Source organism: Hyla sarda, unplaced genomic scaffold (genome assembly GCF_029499605.1).
Source record: "Hyla sarda isolate aHylSar1 unplaced genomic scaffold, aHylSar1.hap1 scaffold_705, whole genome shotgun sequence".
Classification (NCBI taxonomy): Eukaryota; Metazoa; Chordata; class Amphibia; order Anura; family Hylidae; genus Hyla; species Hyla sarda.
The window spans coordinates 63,510-80,609 of NW_026610724.1; the positions used below are offsets into that span (position 1 = coordinate 63,510).

The 17,100-nt window shown below is 43.3% G+C and overlaps 10 pseudogenes; all 10 read left to right on the forward strand.

The window, feature by feature from the left end:
- The first annotated feature begins 355 nt into the window (after window positions 1-355).
- LOC130344140 (U2 spliceosomal RNA) lies at window positions 356-620 on the forward strand (annotated as a pseudogene).
- Window positions 621-2,095: 1,475 nt separating this feature from the next.
- On the forward strand, window positions 2,096-2,358 carry LOC130344189 (U2 spliceosomal RNA; annotated as a pseudogene).
- A 1,471-nt stretch (window positions 2,359-3,829) lies between these two features.
- On the forward strand, window positions 3,830-4,095 carry LOC130344150 (U2 spliceosomal RNA; annotated as a pseudogene).
- A 1,471-nt stretch (window positions 4,096-5,566) lies between these two features.
- On the forward strand, window positions 5,567-5,829 carry LOC130344184 (U2 spliceosomal RNA; annotated as a pseudogene).
- A 1,473-nt stretch (window positions 5,830-7,302) lies between these two features.
- On the forward strand, window positions 7,303-7,568 carry LOC130344151 (U2 spliceosomal RNA; annotated as a pseudogene).
- A 1,468-nt stretch (window positions 7,569-9,036) lies between these two features.
- On the forward strand, window positions 9,037-9,300 carry LOC130344213 (U2 spliceosomal RNA; annotated as a pseudogene).
- Window positions 9,301-10,774: 1,474 nt separating this feature from the next.
- Window positions 10,775-11,037, forward strand: LOC130344188 (U2 spliceosomal RNA; annotated as a pseudogene).
- A 1,463-nt stretch (window positions 11,038-12,500) lies between these two features.
- LOC130344155 (U2 spliceosomal RNA) lies at window positions 12,501-12,764 on the forward strand (annotated as a pseudogene).
- Window positions 12,765-14,242: 1,478 nt separating this feature from the next.
- Window positions 14,243-14,508, forward strand: LOC130344147 (U2 spliceosomal RNA; annotated as a pseudogene).
- A 1,477-nt stretch (window positions 14,509-15,985) lies between these two features.
- On the forward strand, window positions 15,986-16,249 carry LOC130344154 (U2 spliceosomal RNA; annotated as a pseudogene).
- The last annotated feature ends 851 nt before the right edge of the window (window positions 16,250-17,100 follow it).

The window sequence follows — 17,100 nt, forward strand, 5'->3', positions numbered from 1 at the left end:
CAGTGGGGTAACTAGAGACAGGCAGGCAGCTATGTGCAACAAAGGTAGGCGTGTTGTTTTCATATGCAGATCTGAAATATTGTCTTATATGCAAGAGGAGGAGTGATGGGGGTTCAGGCAAAAGCCAGGCTATGGATTGCATTGCTAAATGCTCCATCAGAGTGCAATGGTCGCCTGTCCTTTTTTTAAGTGATGATGTGGGTTTAGCCTGTGCTGTATGTATGTATGGGTGGCTGACTGCCACCCACCCAGAGAGTGTATGGGAGGCTGGTTGGCTGCCAGCCTTCCTTCCATTCCTATGAGTAATGTGAGTGCTCATGAAGGGGACATGGTTGGGTCCACCCCTTTCCCGGTTATCCCCTCTAGGCCTTTTGGCTTAGATCAAGTGTAAAAAAAGAAAGGATCTTGCGACAGATCGCATCCTGAGGCACGTTTTTTTTTTGTGTGAATACTTGCACTTGGGTGACTTGTGAGCACATACTGATACATACGTTCCCTATCTGGGGACCATAAATTAAATGGATTTTTGAGAAAGGGAGCTGATTTGGAAGCTTGCTTCTGTCGCCCTATGCATTGACCCGATGTGGCAGTATATTCGGGTAGTGAACAGTGCACCACCCCATTCCAGTGTTAAACAAGAAAGATTCTCATTTAATCCTCCGTGGGTGAGAATTTGAGTTTGAGAATTGGAGACCAAAATGATGAGTTGCACTGACTGGTTTATGAACGTCTATTCATTTAGCGTTTTAATGACCATGTTTGCACACTGATTGGTGTAAAAAAATAAAATAAAACTAAATAATAATAATCTAGCACACCTGTGCAGGTTTGACATGACATGACAGGTAGCTGTCTTGTGGGTGGTGCTGAATCCTGTTAAATGACGTGAGGGTCTCATGCCTATACACAAGGGTGTGTCATTGCTGTTGCTTGACCATGCATTGGTATCTGTGGTCAGTGAATGATAAAAACAAAATTTACCATCCATTGATGGATGGGAAATCCGCCATGAGGCATTTGTTTTTAGAAACTGCTGCTCACAACCAATGTTGCAATGGAGTGTCTCCATCTGCTGGTGGTATTGGAAAGGCATTAGTGCTATGACAGGGTCTGAAGAAGAAGAAGAAGAAGAAGAAGAAGACGGAAAAAAATATATATAAAAAGAAAAAGAGAGAGAGAGAGAGAGAGACTGACTTAGTGAGCGAGTGAGTGAGAGAGTGAGAGTGAGTGAGAGTGAATGAGTGAGTGAGTGATTGAGTGAGTGAGTGAGTGAGTGAGAACAAATGAGTTAAAGCAAGTGAGTGAGAGAGATCGAATGAATGAAAGTCTGAATGACAGAAAGAAAAAAGGATGAAGAAAGAAGCATGAAGAAAAAAAAATGTATATGGAGTTGCTGACATGAGTGCAATCTACAAAGCCGTTGAGGCTGATCCTCATGGGAGGATTATTGCACCAGGACCCTTAGCACTTTTAAAATGCCATTCAATGCCACGGGCTAGATGTAAACTGCAGATGACCATGTTGTGGTAGTTACCATGGATACCCAAGTGATGTGTGAGCTAACACATAGGCCCAACAGATTCCAAGAAGGCCAGAATCACCAGCGGCACCACCATCGATTGTCAGGTCACCCGGATTCAGCAAATACCAGAGTCCAAAATGATGCAGGTTTATACTGTTAATTTTCAGTTTATCGTTACAGTTGGTGTTATTCCATGTCGGAAGGGACGCAGCTACAGCCAGTGGGGTAACTAGAGACAGGCAGGCAGCTATGTGCAACAAAGGTAGGCGTGTTGTTTTCATATGCAGATCTGAAATATTGTCTTATATGCAAGAGGAGGAGTGATGGGGGTTCAGGCAAAAGCCAGGCTATGGATTGCATTGCTAAATGCTCCATCAGAGTGCAATGGTCGCCTGTCCTTTTTTTAAGTGATGATGTGGGTTTAGCCTGTGCTGTATGTATGTATGGGTGGCTGACTGCCACCCACCCAGAGAGTGTATGGGAGGCTGGTTGGCTGCCAGCCTTCCTTCCATTCCTATGAGTAATGTGAGTGCTCATGAAGGGGACATGGTTGGGTCCACCCCTTTCCCGGTTATCCCCTCTAGGCCTTTTGGCTTAGATCAAGTGTAAAAAAAGAAAGGATCTTGCGACAGATCGCATCCTGAGGCACGTTTTTTTTGTGTGAATACTTGCACTTGGGTGACTTGTGAGCACATACTGAAACATACGTTCCCTATCTGGGGACCATAAATTAAATGGATTTTTGAGAAAGGGAGCTGATTTGGAAGCTTGCTTCTGTCGCCCTATGCATTGACCCGATGTGGCAGTATATTCGGGTAGTGAACAGTGCACCACCCCATTCCAGTGTTAAACAAGAAAGATTCTCATTTAATCCTCCGTGGGTGAGAATTTGAGTTTGAGAATTGGAGACCAAAATGATGAGTTGCACTGACTGGTTTATGAACGTCTATTCATTTAGCGTTTTAATGACCATGTTTGCACACTGATTGGTGTAAAAAAATAAAATAAAACTAAATAATAATAATCTAGCACACCTGTGCAGGTTTGACATGACATGACAGGTAGCTGTCTTGTGGGTGGTGCTGAATCCTGTTAAATGACGTGAGGGTCTCATGCCTATACACAAGGGTGTGTCATTGCTGTTGCTTGACCATGCATTGGTATCTGTGGTCAGTGAATGATAAAAACAAAATTTACCATCCATTGATGGATGGGAAATCCGCCATGAGGCATTTGTTTTTAGAAACTGCTGCTCACAACCAATGTTGCAATGGAGTGTCTCCATCTGCTGGTGGTATTGGAAAGGCATTAGTGCTATGACAGGGTCTGAAGAAGAAGAAGAAGAAGAAGAAGAAGACGGAAAAAAATATATATAAAAAGAAAAAGAGAGAGAGAGAGAGAGAGACTGACTTAGTGAGCGAGTGAGTGAGAGAGTGAGAGTGAGTGAGAGTGAATGAGTGAGTGAGTGATTGAGTGAGTGAGTGAGTGAGAACAAATGAGTTAAAGCAAGTGAGTGAGAGAGATCGAATGAATGAAAGTCTGAATGACAGAAAGAAAAAAGGATGAAGAAAGAAGCATGAAGAAAAAAAAATGTATATGGAGTTGCTGACATGAGTGCAATCTACAAAGCCGTTGAGGCTGATCCTCATGGGAGGATTATTGCACCAGGACCCTTAGCACTTTTAAAATGCCATTCAATGCCACGGGCTAGATGTAAACTGCAGATGACCATGTTGTGGTAGTTACCATGGATACCCAAGTGATGTGTGAGCTAACACATAGGCCCAACAGATTCCAAGAAGGCCAGAATCACCAGCGGCACCACCATCGATTGTCAGGTCACCCGGATTCAGCAAATACCAGAGTCCAAAATGATGCAGGTTTATACTGTTAATTTTCAGTTTATCGTTACAGTTGGTGTTATTCCATGTCGGAAGGGACGCAGCTACAGCCAGTGGGGTAACTAGAGACAGGCAGGCAGCTATGTGCAACAAAGGTAGGCGTGTTGTTTTCATATGCAGATCTGAAATATTGTCTTATATGCAAGAGGAGGAGTGATGGGGGTTCAGGCAAAAGCCAGGCTATGGATTGCATTGCTAAATGCTCCATCAGAGTGCAATGGTCGCCTGTCCTTTTTTTAAGTGATGATGTGGGTTTAGCCTGTGCTGTATGTATGTATGGGTGGCTGACTGCCACCCACCCAGAGAGTGTATGGGAGGCTGGTTGGCTGCCAGCCTTCCTTCCATTCCTATGAGTAATGTGAGTGCTCATGAAGGGGACATGGTTGGGTCCACCCCTTTCCCGGTTATCCCCTCTAGGCCTTTTGGCTTAGATCAAGTGTAAAAAAAGAAAGGATCTTGCGACAGATCGCATCCTGAGGCACGTTTTTTTTTTTGTGTGAATACTTGCACTTGGGTGACTTGTGAGCACATACTGATACATACGTTCCCTATCTGGGGACCATAAATTAAATGGATTTTTGAGAAAGGGAGCTGATTTGGAAGCTTGCTTCTGTCGCCCTATGCATTGACCCGATGTGGCAGTATATTCGGGTAGTGAACAGTGCACCACCCCATTCCAGTGTTAAACAAGAAAGATTCTCATTTAATCCTCCGTGGGTGAGAATTTGAGTTTGAGAATTGGAGACCAAAATGATGAGTTGCACTGACTGGTTTATGAACGTCTATTCATTTAGCGTTTTAATGACCATGTTTGCACACTGATTGGTGTAAAAAAATAAAATAAAACTAAATAATAATAATCTAGCACACCTGTGCAGGTTTGACATGACATGACAGGTAGCTGTCTTGTGGGTGGTGCTGAATCCTGTTAAATGACGTGAGGGTCTCATGCCTATACACAAGGGTGTGTCATTGCTGTTGCTTGACCATGCATTGGTATCTGTGGTCAGTGAATGATAAAAACAAAATTTACCATCCATTGATGGATGGGAAATCCGCCATGAGGCATTTGTTTTTAGAAACTGCTGCTCACAACCAATGTTGCAATGGAGTGTCTCCATCTGCTGGTGGTATTGGAAAGGCATTAGTGCTATGACAGGGTCTGAAGAAGAAGAAGAAGAAGAAGAAGAAGACGGAAAAAAATATATATAAAAAGAAAAAGAGAGAGAGAGAGAGAGAGACTGACTTAGTGAGCGAGTGAGTGAGAGAGTGAGAGTGAGTGAGAGTGAATGAGTGAGTGAGTGATTGAGTGAGTGAGTGAGTGAGAACAAATGAGTTAAAGCAAGTGAGTGAGAGAGATCGAATGAATGAAAGTCTGAATGACAGAAAGAAAAAAGGATGAAGAAAGAAGCATGAAGAAAAAAAAATGTATATGGAGTTGCTGACATGAGTGCAATCTACAAAGCCGTTGAGGCTGATCCTCATGGGAGGATTATTGCACCAGGACCCTTAGCACTTTTAAAATGCCATTCAATGCCACGGGCTAGATGTAAACTGCAGATGACCATGTTGTGGTAGTTACCATGGATACCCAAGTGATGTGTGAGCTAACACATAGGCCCAACAGATTCCAAGAAGGCCAGAATTACCAGCGGCACCACCATCGATTGTCAGGTCACCCGGATTCAGCAAATACCAGAGTCCAAAATGATGCAGGTTTATACTGTTAATTTTCAGTTTATCGTTACAGTTGGTGTTATTCCATGTCGGAAGGGACGCAGCTACAGCCAGTGGGGTAACTAGAGACAGGCAGGCAGCTATGTGCAACAAAGGTAGGCGTGTTGTTTTCATATGCAGATCTGAAATATTGTCTTATATGCAAGAGGAGGAGTGATGGGGGTTCAGGCAAAAGCCAGGCTATGGATTGCATTGCTAAATGCTCCATCAGAGTGCAATGGTCGCCTGTCCTTTTTTTAAGTGATGATGTGGGTTTAGCCTGTGCTGTATGTATGTATGGGTGGCTGACTGCCACCCACCCAGAGAGTATATGGGAGGCTGGTTGGCTGCCAGCCTTCCTTCCATTCCTATGAGTAATGTGAGTGCTCATGAAGGGGACATGGTTGGGTCCACCCCTTTCCCGGTTATCCCCTCTAGGCCTTTTGGCTTAGATCAAGTGTAAAAAAAGAAAGGATCTTGCGACAGATCGCATCCTGAGGCACTTTTTTTTTGTGTGAATACTTGCACTTGGGTGACTTGTGAGCACATACTGATACATACGTTCCCTATCTGGGGACCATAAATTAAATGGATTTTTGAGAAAGGGAGCTGATTTGGAAGCTTGCTTCTGTCGCCCTATGCATTGACCCGATGTGGCAGTATATTCGGGTAGTGAACAGTGCACCATCCCATTCCAGTGTTAAACAAGAAAGATTCTCATTTAATCCTCCGTGGGTGAGAATTTGAGTTTGAGAATTGGAGACCAAAATGATGATTTGCACTGACTGGTTTATGAACGTCTATTCATTTAGCGTTTTAATGACCATGTTTGCACACTGATTGGTGTAAAAAAATAAAATAAAACTAAATAATAATAATCTAGCACACCTGTGCAGGTTTGACATGACATGACAGGTAGCTGTCTTGTGGGTGGTGCTGAATCCTGTTAAATGACGTGAGGGTCTCATGCCTATACACAAGGGTGTGTCATTGCTGTTGCTTGACCATGCATTGGTATCTGTGGTCAGTGAATGATAAAAACAAAATTTACCATCCATTGATGGATGGGAAATCCGCCATGAGGCATTTGTTTTTAGAAACTGCTGCTCACAACCAATGTTGCAATGGAGTGTCTCCATCTGCTGGTGGTATTGGAAAGGCATTAGTGCTATGACAGGGTCTGAAGAAGAAGAAGAAGAAGAAGACGGAAAAAAATATATATAAAAAGAAAAAGAGAGAGAGAGAGAGAGAGACTGACTTAGTGAGCGAGTGAGTGAGAGAGTGAGAGTAAGTGAGAGTGAATGAGTGAGTGAGTGATTGAGTGAGTGAGTGAGTGAGTGAGTGAGAACAAATGAGTTAAAGCAAGTGAGTGAGAGAGATCGAATGAATGAAAGTCTGAATGACAGAAAGAAAAAAGGATGAAGAAAGAAGCATGAAGAAAAAAAAATGTATATGGAGTTGCTGACATGAGTGCAATCTACAAAGCCGTTGAGGCTGATCCTCATGGGAGGATTATTGCACCAGGACCCTTAGCACTTTTAAAATGCCATTCAATGCCACGGGCTAGATGTAAACTGCAGATGACCATGTTGTGGTAGTTACCATGGATACCCAAGTGATGTGTGAGCTAACACATAGGCCCAACAGATTCCAAGAAGGCCAGAATCACCAGCGGCACCACCATCGATTGTCAGGTCACCCGGATTCAGCAAATACCAGAGTCCAAAATGATGCAGGTTTATACTGTTAATTTTCAGTTTATCGTTACAGTTGGTGTTATTCCATGTCGGAAGGGACGCAGCTACAGCCAGTGGGGTAACTAGAGACAGGCAGGCAGCTATGTGCAACAAAGGTAGGCGTGTTGTTTTCATATGCAGATCTGAAATATTGTCTTATATGCAAGAGGAGGAGTGATGGGGGTTCAGGCAAAAGCCAGGCTATGGATTGCATTGCTAAATGCTCCATCAGAGTGCAATGGTCGCCTGTCCTTTTTTTAAGTGATGATGTGGGTTTAGCCTGTGCTGTATGTATGTATGGGTGGCTGACTGCCACCCACCCAGAGAGTGTATGGGAGGCTGGTTGGCTGCCAGCCTTCCTTCCATTCCTATGAGTAATGTGAGTGCTCATGAAGGGGACATGGTTGGGTCCACCCCTTTCCCGGTTATCCCCTCTAGGCCTTTTGGCTTAGATCAAGTGTAAAAAAAGAAAGGATCTTGCGACAGATCGCATCCTGAGGCACGTTTTTTTTTTTGTGTGAATACTTGCACTTGGGTGACTTGTGAGCACATACTGATACATACGTTCCCTATCTGGGGACCATAAATTAAATGGATTTTTGAGAAAGGGAGCTGATTTGGAAGCTTGCTTCTGTCGCCCTATGCATTGACCCGATGTGGCAGTATATTCGGGTAGTGAACAGTGCACCACCCCATTCCAGTGTTAAACAAGAAAGATTCTCATTTAATCCTCCGTGGGTGAGAATTTGAGTTTGAGAATTGGAGACCAAAATGATGAGTTGCACTGACTGGTTTATGAACGTCTATTCATTTAGCGTTTTAATGACCATGTTTGCACACTGATTGGTGTAAAAAAATAAAATAAAACTAAATAATAATAATCTAGCACACCTGTGCAGGTTTGACATGACATGACAGGTAGCTGTCTTGTGGGTGGTGCTGAATCCTGTTAAATGACGTGAGGGTCTCATGCCTATACACAAGGGTGTGTCATTGCTGTTGCTTGACCATGCATTGGTATCTGTGGTCAGTGAATGATAAAAACAAAATTTACCATCCATTGATGGATGGGAAATCCGCCATGAGGCATTTGTTTTTAGAAACTGCTGCTCACAACCAATGTTGCAATGGAGTGTCTCCATCTGCTGGTGGTATTGGAAAGGCATTAGTGCTATGACAGGGTCTGAAGAAGAAGAAGAAGAAGAAGAAGACGGAAAAAAATATATATAAAAAGAAAAAGAGAGAGAGAGAGAGAGAGACTGACTTAGTGAGCGAGTGAGTGAGAGAGTGAGAGTGAGTGAGAGTGAATGAGTGAGTGAGTGATTGAGTGAGTGAGTGAGTGAGAACAAATGAGTTAAAGCAAGTGAGTGAGAGAGATCGAATGAATGAAAGTCTGAATGACAGAAAGAAAAAAGGATGAAGAAAGAAGCATGAAGAAAAAAAAATGTATATGGAGTTGCTGACATGAGTGCAATCTACAAAGCCGTTGAGGCTGATCCTCATGGGAGGATTATTGCACCAGGACCCTTAGCACTTTTAAAATGCCATTCAATGCCACGGGCTAGATGTAAACTGCAGATGACCATGTTGTGGTAGTTACCATGGATACCCAAGTGATGTGTGAGCTAACACATAGGCCCAACAGATTCCAAGAAGGCCAGAATCACCAGCGGCACCACCATCGATTGTCAGGTCACCCGGATTCAGCAAATACCAGAGTCCAAAATGATGCAGGTTTATACTGTTAATTTTCAGTTTATCGTTACAGTTGGTGTTATTCCATGTCGGAAGGGACGCAGCTACAGCCAGTGGGGTAACTAGAGACAGGCAGGCAGCTATGTGCAACAAAGGTAGGCGTGTTGTTTTCATATGCAGATCTGAAATATTGTCTTATATGCAAGAGGAGGAGTGATGGGGGTTCAGGCAAAAGCCAGGCTATGGATTGCATTGCTAAATGCTCCATCAGAGTGCAATGGTCGCCTGTCCTTTTTTTAAGTGATGATGTGGGTTTAGCCTGTGCTGTATGTATGTATGGGTGGCTGACTGCCACCCACCCAGAGAGTGTATGGGAGGCTGGTTGGCTGCCAGCCTTCCTTCCATTCCTATGAGTAATGTGAGTGCTCATGAAGGGGACATGGTTGGGTCCACCCCTTTCCCGGTTATCCCCTCTAGGCCTTTTGGCTTAGATCAAGTGTAAAAAAAGAAAGGATCTTGCGACAGATCGCATCCTGAGGCACGTTTTTTTTTGTGTGAATACTTGCACTTGGGTGACTTGTGAGCACATACTGATACATACGTTCCCTATCTGGGGACCATAAATTAAATGGATTTTTGAGAAAGGGAGCTGATTTGGAAGCTTGCTTCTGTCGCCCTATGCATTGACCCGATGTGGCAGTATATTCGGGTAGTGAACAGTGCACCACCCCATTCCAGTGTTAAACAAGAAAGTTTCTCATTTAATCCTCCGTGGGTGAGAATTTGAGTTTGAGAATTGGAGACCAAAATGATGAGTTGCACTGACTGGTTTATGAACGTCTATTCATTTAGCGTTTTAATGACCATGTTTGCACACTGATTGGTGTAAAAAAATAAAATAAAACTAAATAATAATAATCTAGCACACCTGTGCAGGTTTGACATGACATGACAGGTAGCTGTCTTGTGGGTGGTGCTGAATCCTGTTAAATGACGTGAGGGTCTCATGCTTATACACAAGGGTGTGTCATTGCTGTTGCTTGACTATGCATTGGTATCTGTGGTCAGTGAATGATAAAAACAAAATTTACCATCCATTGATGGATGGGAAATCCGCCATGAGGCATTTGTTTTTAGAAACTGCTGCTCACAACCAATGTTGCAATGGAGTGTCTCCATCTGCTGGTGGTATTGGAAAGGCATTAGTGCTATGACAGGGTCTGAAGAAGAAGAAGAAGAAGAAGAAGACGGAAAAAAATATATATAAAAAGAAAAAGAGAGAGAGAGAGAGAGAGAGACTGACTTAGTGAGCGAGTGAGTGAGAGAGTGAGAGTGAGTGAGAGTGAATGAGTGAGTGAGTGATTGAGTGAGTGAGTGAGTGAGTGAGAACAAATGAGTTAAAGCAAGTGAGTGAGAGAGATCGAATGAATGAAAGTCTGAATGACAGAAAGAAAAAAGGATGAAGAAAGAAGCATGAAGAAAAAAAAATGTATATGGAGTTGCTGACATGAGTGCAATCTACAAAGCCGTTGAGGCTGATCCTCATGGGAGGATTATTGCACCAGGACCCTTAGCACTTTTAAAATGCCATTCAATGCCACGGGCTAGATGTAAACTGCAGATGACCATGTTGTGGTAGTTACCATGGATACCCAAATGATGTGTGAGCTAACACATAGGCCCAACAGATTCCAAGAAGGCCAGAATCACCAGCGGCACCACCATCGATTGTCAGGTCACCCGGATGCAGCAAATACCAGAGTCCAAAATGATGCAGGTTTATACTGTTAATTTTCAGTTTATCGTTACAGTTGGTGTTATTCCATGTCGGAAGGGACGCAGCTACAGCCAGTGGGGTAACTAGAGACAGGCAGGCAGCTATGTGCAACAAAGGTAGGCGTGTTGTTTTCATATGCAGATCTGAAATATTGTCTTATATGCAAGAGGAGGAGTGATGGGGGTTCAGGCAAAAGCCAGGCTATGGATTGCATTGCTAAATGCTCCATCAGAGTGCAATGGTCGCCTGTCCTTTTTTTAAGTGATGATGTGGGTTTAGCCTGTGCTGTATGTATGTATGGGTGGCTGACTGCCACCCACCCAGAGAGTGTATGGGAGGCTGGTTGGCTGCCAGCCTTCCTTCCATTCCTATGAGTAATGTGAGTGCTCATGAAGGGGACATGGTTGGGTCCACCCCTTTCCCGGTTATCCCCTCTAGGCCTTTTGGCTTAGATCAAGTGTAAAAAAAGAAAGGATCTTGCGACAGATCGCATCCTGAGGCATGTTTTTTTTTTGTGAATACTTGCACTTGGGTGACTTGTGAGCACATACTGATACATACGTTCCCTATCTGGGGACCATAAATTAAATGGATTTTTGAGAAAGGGAGCTGATTTGGAAGCTTGCTTCTGTCGCCCTATGCATTGACCCGATGTGGCAGTATATTCGGGTAGTGAACAGTGCACCACCCCATTCCAGTGTTAAACAAGAAAGATTCTCATTTAATCCTCCGTGGGTGAGAATTTGAGTTTGAGAATTGGAGACCAAAATGATGAGTTGCACTGACTGGTTTATGAACGTCTATTCATTTAGCGTTTTAATGACCATGTTTGCACACTGATTGGTGTAAAAAAATAAAATAAAACTAAATAATAATAATCTAGCACACCTGTGCAGGTTTGACATGACATGACAGGTAGCTGTCTTGTGGGTGGTGCTGAATCCTGTTAAATGACGTGAGGGTCTCATGCCTATACACAAGGGTGTGTCATTGCTGTTGCTTGACCATGCATTGGTATCTGTGGTCAGTGAATGATAAAAACAAAATTTACCATCCATTGATGGATGGGAAATCCGCCATGAGGCATTTGTTTTTAGAAACTGCTGCTCACAACCAATGTTGCAATGGAGTGTCTCCATCTGCTGGTGGTATTGGAAAGGCATTAGTGCTATGACAGGGTCTGAAGAAGAAGAAGAAGAAGAAGAAGAAGACGGAAAAAAATATATATAAAAAGAAAAAGAGAGAGAGAGAGAGAGACTGACTTAGTGAGCGAGTGAGTGAGAGAGTGAGTGAGTGAGAGTGAATGAGTGAGTGAGTGATTGAGTGAGTGAGTGAGTGAGAACAAATGAGTTAAAGCAAGTGAGTGAGAGAGATCGAATGAATGAAAGTCTGAATGACAGAAAGAAAAAAGGATGAAGAAAGAAGCATGAAGAAAAAAAAATGTATATGGAGTTGCTGACATGAGTGCAATCTACAAAGCCGTTGAGGCTGATCCTCATGGGAGGATTATTGCACCAGGACCCTTAGCACTTTTAAAATGCCATTCAATGCCACGGGCTAGATGTAAACTGCAGATGACCATGTTGTTGTAGTTACCATGGATACCCAAGTGATGTGTGAGCTAACACATAGGCCCAACAGATTCCAAGAAGGCCAGAATCACCAGCGGCACCACCATCGATTGTCAGGTCACCCGGATTCAGCAAATACCAGAGTCCAAAATGATGCAGGTTTATACTGTTAATTTTCAGTTTATCGTTACAGTTGGTGTTATTCCATGTCGGAAGGGACGCAGCTACAGCCAGTGGGGTAACTAGAGACAGGCAGGCAGCTATGTGCAACAAAGGTAGGCGTGTTGTTTTCATATGCAGATCTGAAATATTGTCTTATATGCAAGAGGAGGAGTGATGGGGGTTCAGGCAAAAGCCAGGCTATGGATTGCATTGCTAAATGCTCCATCAGAGTGCAATGGTCGCCTGTCCTTTTTTTAAGTGATGATGTGGGTTTAGCCTGTGCTGTATGTATGTATGGGTGGCTGACTGCCACCCACCCAGAGAGTGTATGGGAGGCTGGTTGGCTGCCTTCCTTCCATTCCTATGAGTAATGTGAGTGCTCATGAAGGGGACATGGTTGGGTCCACCCCTTTCCCGGTTATCCCCTCTAGGCCTTTTGGCTTAGATCAAGTGTAAAAAAAGAAAGGATCTTGCGACAGATCGCATCCTGAGGCATGTTTTTTTTTGTGTGAATACTTGCACTTGGGTGACTTGTGAGCACATACTGATACATACGTTCCCTATCTGGGGACCATAAATTAAATGGATTTTTGAGAAAGGGAGCTGATTTGGAAGCTTGCTTCTGTCGCCCTATGCATTGACCCGATGTGGCAATATATTCGGGTAGTGAACAGTGCACCACCCCATTCCAGTGTTAAACAAGAAAGATTCTCATTTAATCCTCCGTGGGTGAGAATTTGAGTTTGAGAATTGGAGACCAAAATGATGAGTTGCACTGACTGGTTTATGAACGTCTATTCATTTAGCGTTTTAATGACCATGTTTGCACACTGATTGGTGTAAAAAAATAAAATAAAACTAAATAATAATAATCTAGCACACCTGTGCAGGTTTGACATGACATGACAGGTAGCTGTCTTGTGGGTGGTGCTGAATCCTGTTAAATGACGTGAGGGTCTCATGCCTATACACAAGGGTGTGTCATTGCTGTTGCTTGACCATGCATTGGTATCTGTGGTCAGTGAATGATAAAAACAAAATTTACCATCCATTGATGGATGGGAAATCCGCCATGAGGCATTTGTTTTTAGAAACTGCTGCTCACAACCAATGTTGCAATGGAGTGTCTCCATCTGCTGGTGGTATTGGAAAGGCATTAGTGCTATGACAGGGTCTGAAGAAGAAGAAGAAGAAGAAGAAGAAGAAGACGGAAAAAAATATATATAAAAAGAAAAAGAGAGAGAGAGAGAGAGAGAGAGACTGACTTAGTGAGCGAGTGAGTGAGAGAGTGAGAGTGAGTGAGAGTGAATGAGTGAGTGAGTGATTGAGTGAGTGAGTGAGTGAGAACAAATGAGTTAAAGCAAGTGAGTGAGAGAGATCGAATGAATGAAAGTCTGAATGACAGAAAGAAAAAAGGATGAAGAAAGAAGCATGAAGAAAAAAAAATGTATATGGAGTTGCTGACATGAGTGCAATCTACAAAGCCGTTGAGGCTGATCCTCATGGGAGGATTATTGCACCAGGACCCTTAGCACTTTTAAAATGCCATTCAATGCCACGGGCTAGATGTAAACTGCAGATGACCATGTTGTGGTAGTTACCATGGATACCCAAGTGATGTGTGAGCTAACACATAGGCCCAACAGATTCCAAGAAGGCCAGAATCACCAGCGGCACCACCATCGATTGTCAGGTCACCCGGATTCAGCAAATACCAGAGTCCAAAATGATGCAGGTTTATACTGTTAATTTTCAGTTTATCGTTACAGTTGGTGTTATTCCATGTCGGAAGGGACGCAGCTACAGCCAGTGGGGTAACTAGAGACAGGCAGGCAGCTATGTGCAACAAAGGTAGGCGTGTTGTTTTCATATGCAGATCTGAAATATTGTCTTATATGCAAGAGGAGGAGTGATGGGGGTTCAGGCAAAAGCCAGGCTATGGATTGCATTGCTAAATGCTCCATCAGAGTGCAATGGTCGCCTGTCCTTTTTTTAAGTGATGATGTGGGTTTAGCCTGTGCTGTATGTATGTATGGGTGGCTGACTGCCACCCACCCAGAGAGTGTATGGGAGGCTGGTTGGCTGCCAGCCTTCCTTCCATTCCTATGAGTAATGTGAGTGCTCATGAAGGGGACATGGTTGGGTCCACCCCTTTCCCGGTTATCCCCTCTAGGCCTTTTGGCTTAGATCAAGTGTAAAAAAAGAAAGGATCTTGCGACAGATCGCATCCTGAGGCACTTTTTTTTTTTTGTGTGAATACTTGCACTTGGGTGACTTGTGAGCACATACTGATACATACGTTCCCTATCTGGGGACCATAAATTAAATGGATTTTTGAGAAAGGGAGCTGATTTGGAAGCTTGCTTCTGTCGCCCTATGCATTGACCCGATGTGGCAGTATATTCGGGTAGTGAACAGTGCACCACCCCATTCCAGTGTTAAACAAGAAAGATTCTCATTTAATCCTCCGTGGGTGAGAATTTGAGTTTGAGAATTGGAGACCAAAATGATGAGTTGCACTGACTGGTTTATGAACGTCTATTCATTTAGCGTTTTAATGACCATGTTTGCACACTGATTGGTGTAAAAAAATAAAATAAAACTAAATAATAATAATCTAGCACACCTGTGCAGGTTTGACATGACATGGCAGGTAGCTGTCTTGTGGGTGGTGCTGAATCCTGTTAAATGACGTGAGGGTCTCATGCCTATACACAAGGGTGTGTCATTGCTGTTGCTTGACCATGCATTGGTATCTGTGGTCAGTGAATGATAAAAACAAAATTTACCATCCATTGATGGATGGGAAATCCGCCATGAGGCATTTGTTTTTAGAAACTGTTGCTCACAACCAATGTTGCAATGGAGTGTCTCCATCTGCTGGTGGTATTGGAAAGGCATTAGTGCTATGACAGGGTCTGAAGAAGAAGAAGAAGAAGAAGAAGAAGACGGAAAAAAATATATATAAAAAGAAAAAGAGAGAGAGAGAGAGAGAGAGACTGACTTAGTGAGCGAGTGAGTGAGAGAGTGAGAGTGAGTGAGAGTGAATGAGTGAGTGAGTGATTGAGTGAGTGAGTGAGTGAGAACAAATGAGTTAAAGCAAGTGAGTGAGAGAGATCGAATGAATGAAAGTCTGAATGACAGAAAGAAAAAAGGATGAAGAAAGAAGCATGAAGAAAAAAAAATGTATATGGAGTTGCTGACATGAGTGCAATCTACAAAGCCGTTGAGGCTGATCCTCATGGGAGGATTATTGCACCAGGACCCTTAGCACTTTTAAAATGCCATTCAATGCCACGGGCTAGATGTAAACTGCAGATGACCATGTTGTGGTAGTTACCATGGATACCCAAGTGATGTGTGAGCTAACACATAGGCCCAACAGATTCCAAGAAGGCCAGAATCACCAGCGGCACCACCATCGATTGTCAGGTCACCCGGATTCAGCAAATACCAGAGTCCAAAATGATGCAGGTTTATACTGTTAATTTTCAGTTTATCGTTACAGTTGGTGTTATTCCATGTCGGAAGGGACGCAGCTACAGCCAGTGGGGTAACTAGAGACAGGCAGGCAGCTATGTGCAACAAAGGTAGGCGTGTTGTTTTCATATGCAGATCTGAAATATTGTCTTATATGCAAGAGGAGGAGTGATGGGGGTTCAGGCAAAAGCCAGGCTATGGATTGCATTGCTAAATGCTCCATCAGAGTGCAATGGTCGCCTGTCCTTTTTTTAAGTGATGATGTGGGTTTAGCCTGTGCTGTATGTATGTATGTATGGGTGGCTGACTGCCACCCACCCAGAGAGTGTATGGGAGGCTGGTTGGCTGCCAGCCTTCCTTCCATTCCTATGAGTAATGTGAGTGCTCATGAAGGGGACATGGTTGGGTCCACCCCTTTCCCGGTTATCCCCTCTAGGCCTTTTGGCTTAGATCAAGTGTAAAAAAAGAAAGGATCTTGTGACAGATCGCATCCTGAGGCACGTTTTTTTTTGTGTGAATACTTGCACTTGGGTGACTTGTGAGCACATACTGATACATACGTTCCCTATCTGGGGACCATAAATTAAATGGATTTTTGAGAAAGGGAGCTGATTTGGAAGCTTGCTTCTGTCGCCCTATGCATTGACCCGATGTGGCAGTATATTCGGGTAGTGAACAGTGCACCACCCCATTCCAGTGTTAAACAAGAAAGATTCTCATTTAATCCTCCGTGGGTGAGAATTTGAGTTTGAGAATTGGAGACCAAAATGATGAGTTGCACTGACTGGTTTATGAACGTCTATTCATTTAGCGTTTTAATGACCATGTTTGCACACTGATTGGTGTAAAAAAATAAAATAAAACTAAATAATAATAATCTAGCACACCTGTGCAGGTTTGACATGACATGACAGGTAGCTGTCTTGTGGGTGGTGCTGAATCCTGTTAAATGACGTGAGGGTCTCATGCCTATACACAAGGGTGTGTCATTGCTGTTGCTTGACCATGCATTGGTATCTGTGGTCAGTGAATGATAAAAACAAAATTTACCATCCATTGATGGATGGGAAATCCTCCATGAGGCATTTGTTTTTAGAAACTGCTGCTCACAACCAATGTTGCAATGGAGTGTCTCCATCTGCTGGTGGTATTGGAAAGGCATTAGTGCTATGACAGGGTCTGAAGAAGAAGAAGAAGAAGAAGAAGAAGACGGAAAAAAATATATATAAAAAGAAAAAGAGAGAGAGAGAGAGAGAGACTGACTTAGTGAGCGAGTGAGTGAGAGAGTGAGAGTGAGTGAGAGTGAATGAGTGAGTGAGTGATTGAGTGAGTGAGTGAGTGAGTGAGAACAAATGAGTTAAAGCAAGTGAGTGAGAGAGATCGAATGAATGAAAGTCTGAATGACAGAAAGAAAAAAGGATGAAGAAAGAAGCATGAAGAAAAAAAAATGTATATGGAGTTGCTGACATGAGTGCAATCTACAAAGCCGTTGAGGCTGATCCTCATGGGAGGATTATTGCACCAGGACCCTTAGCACTTT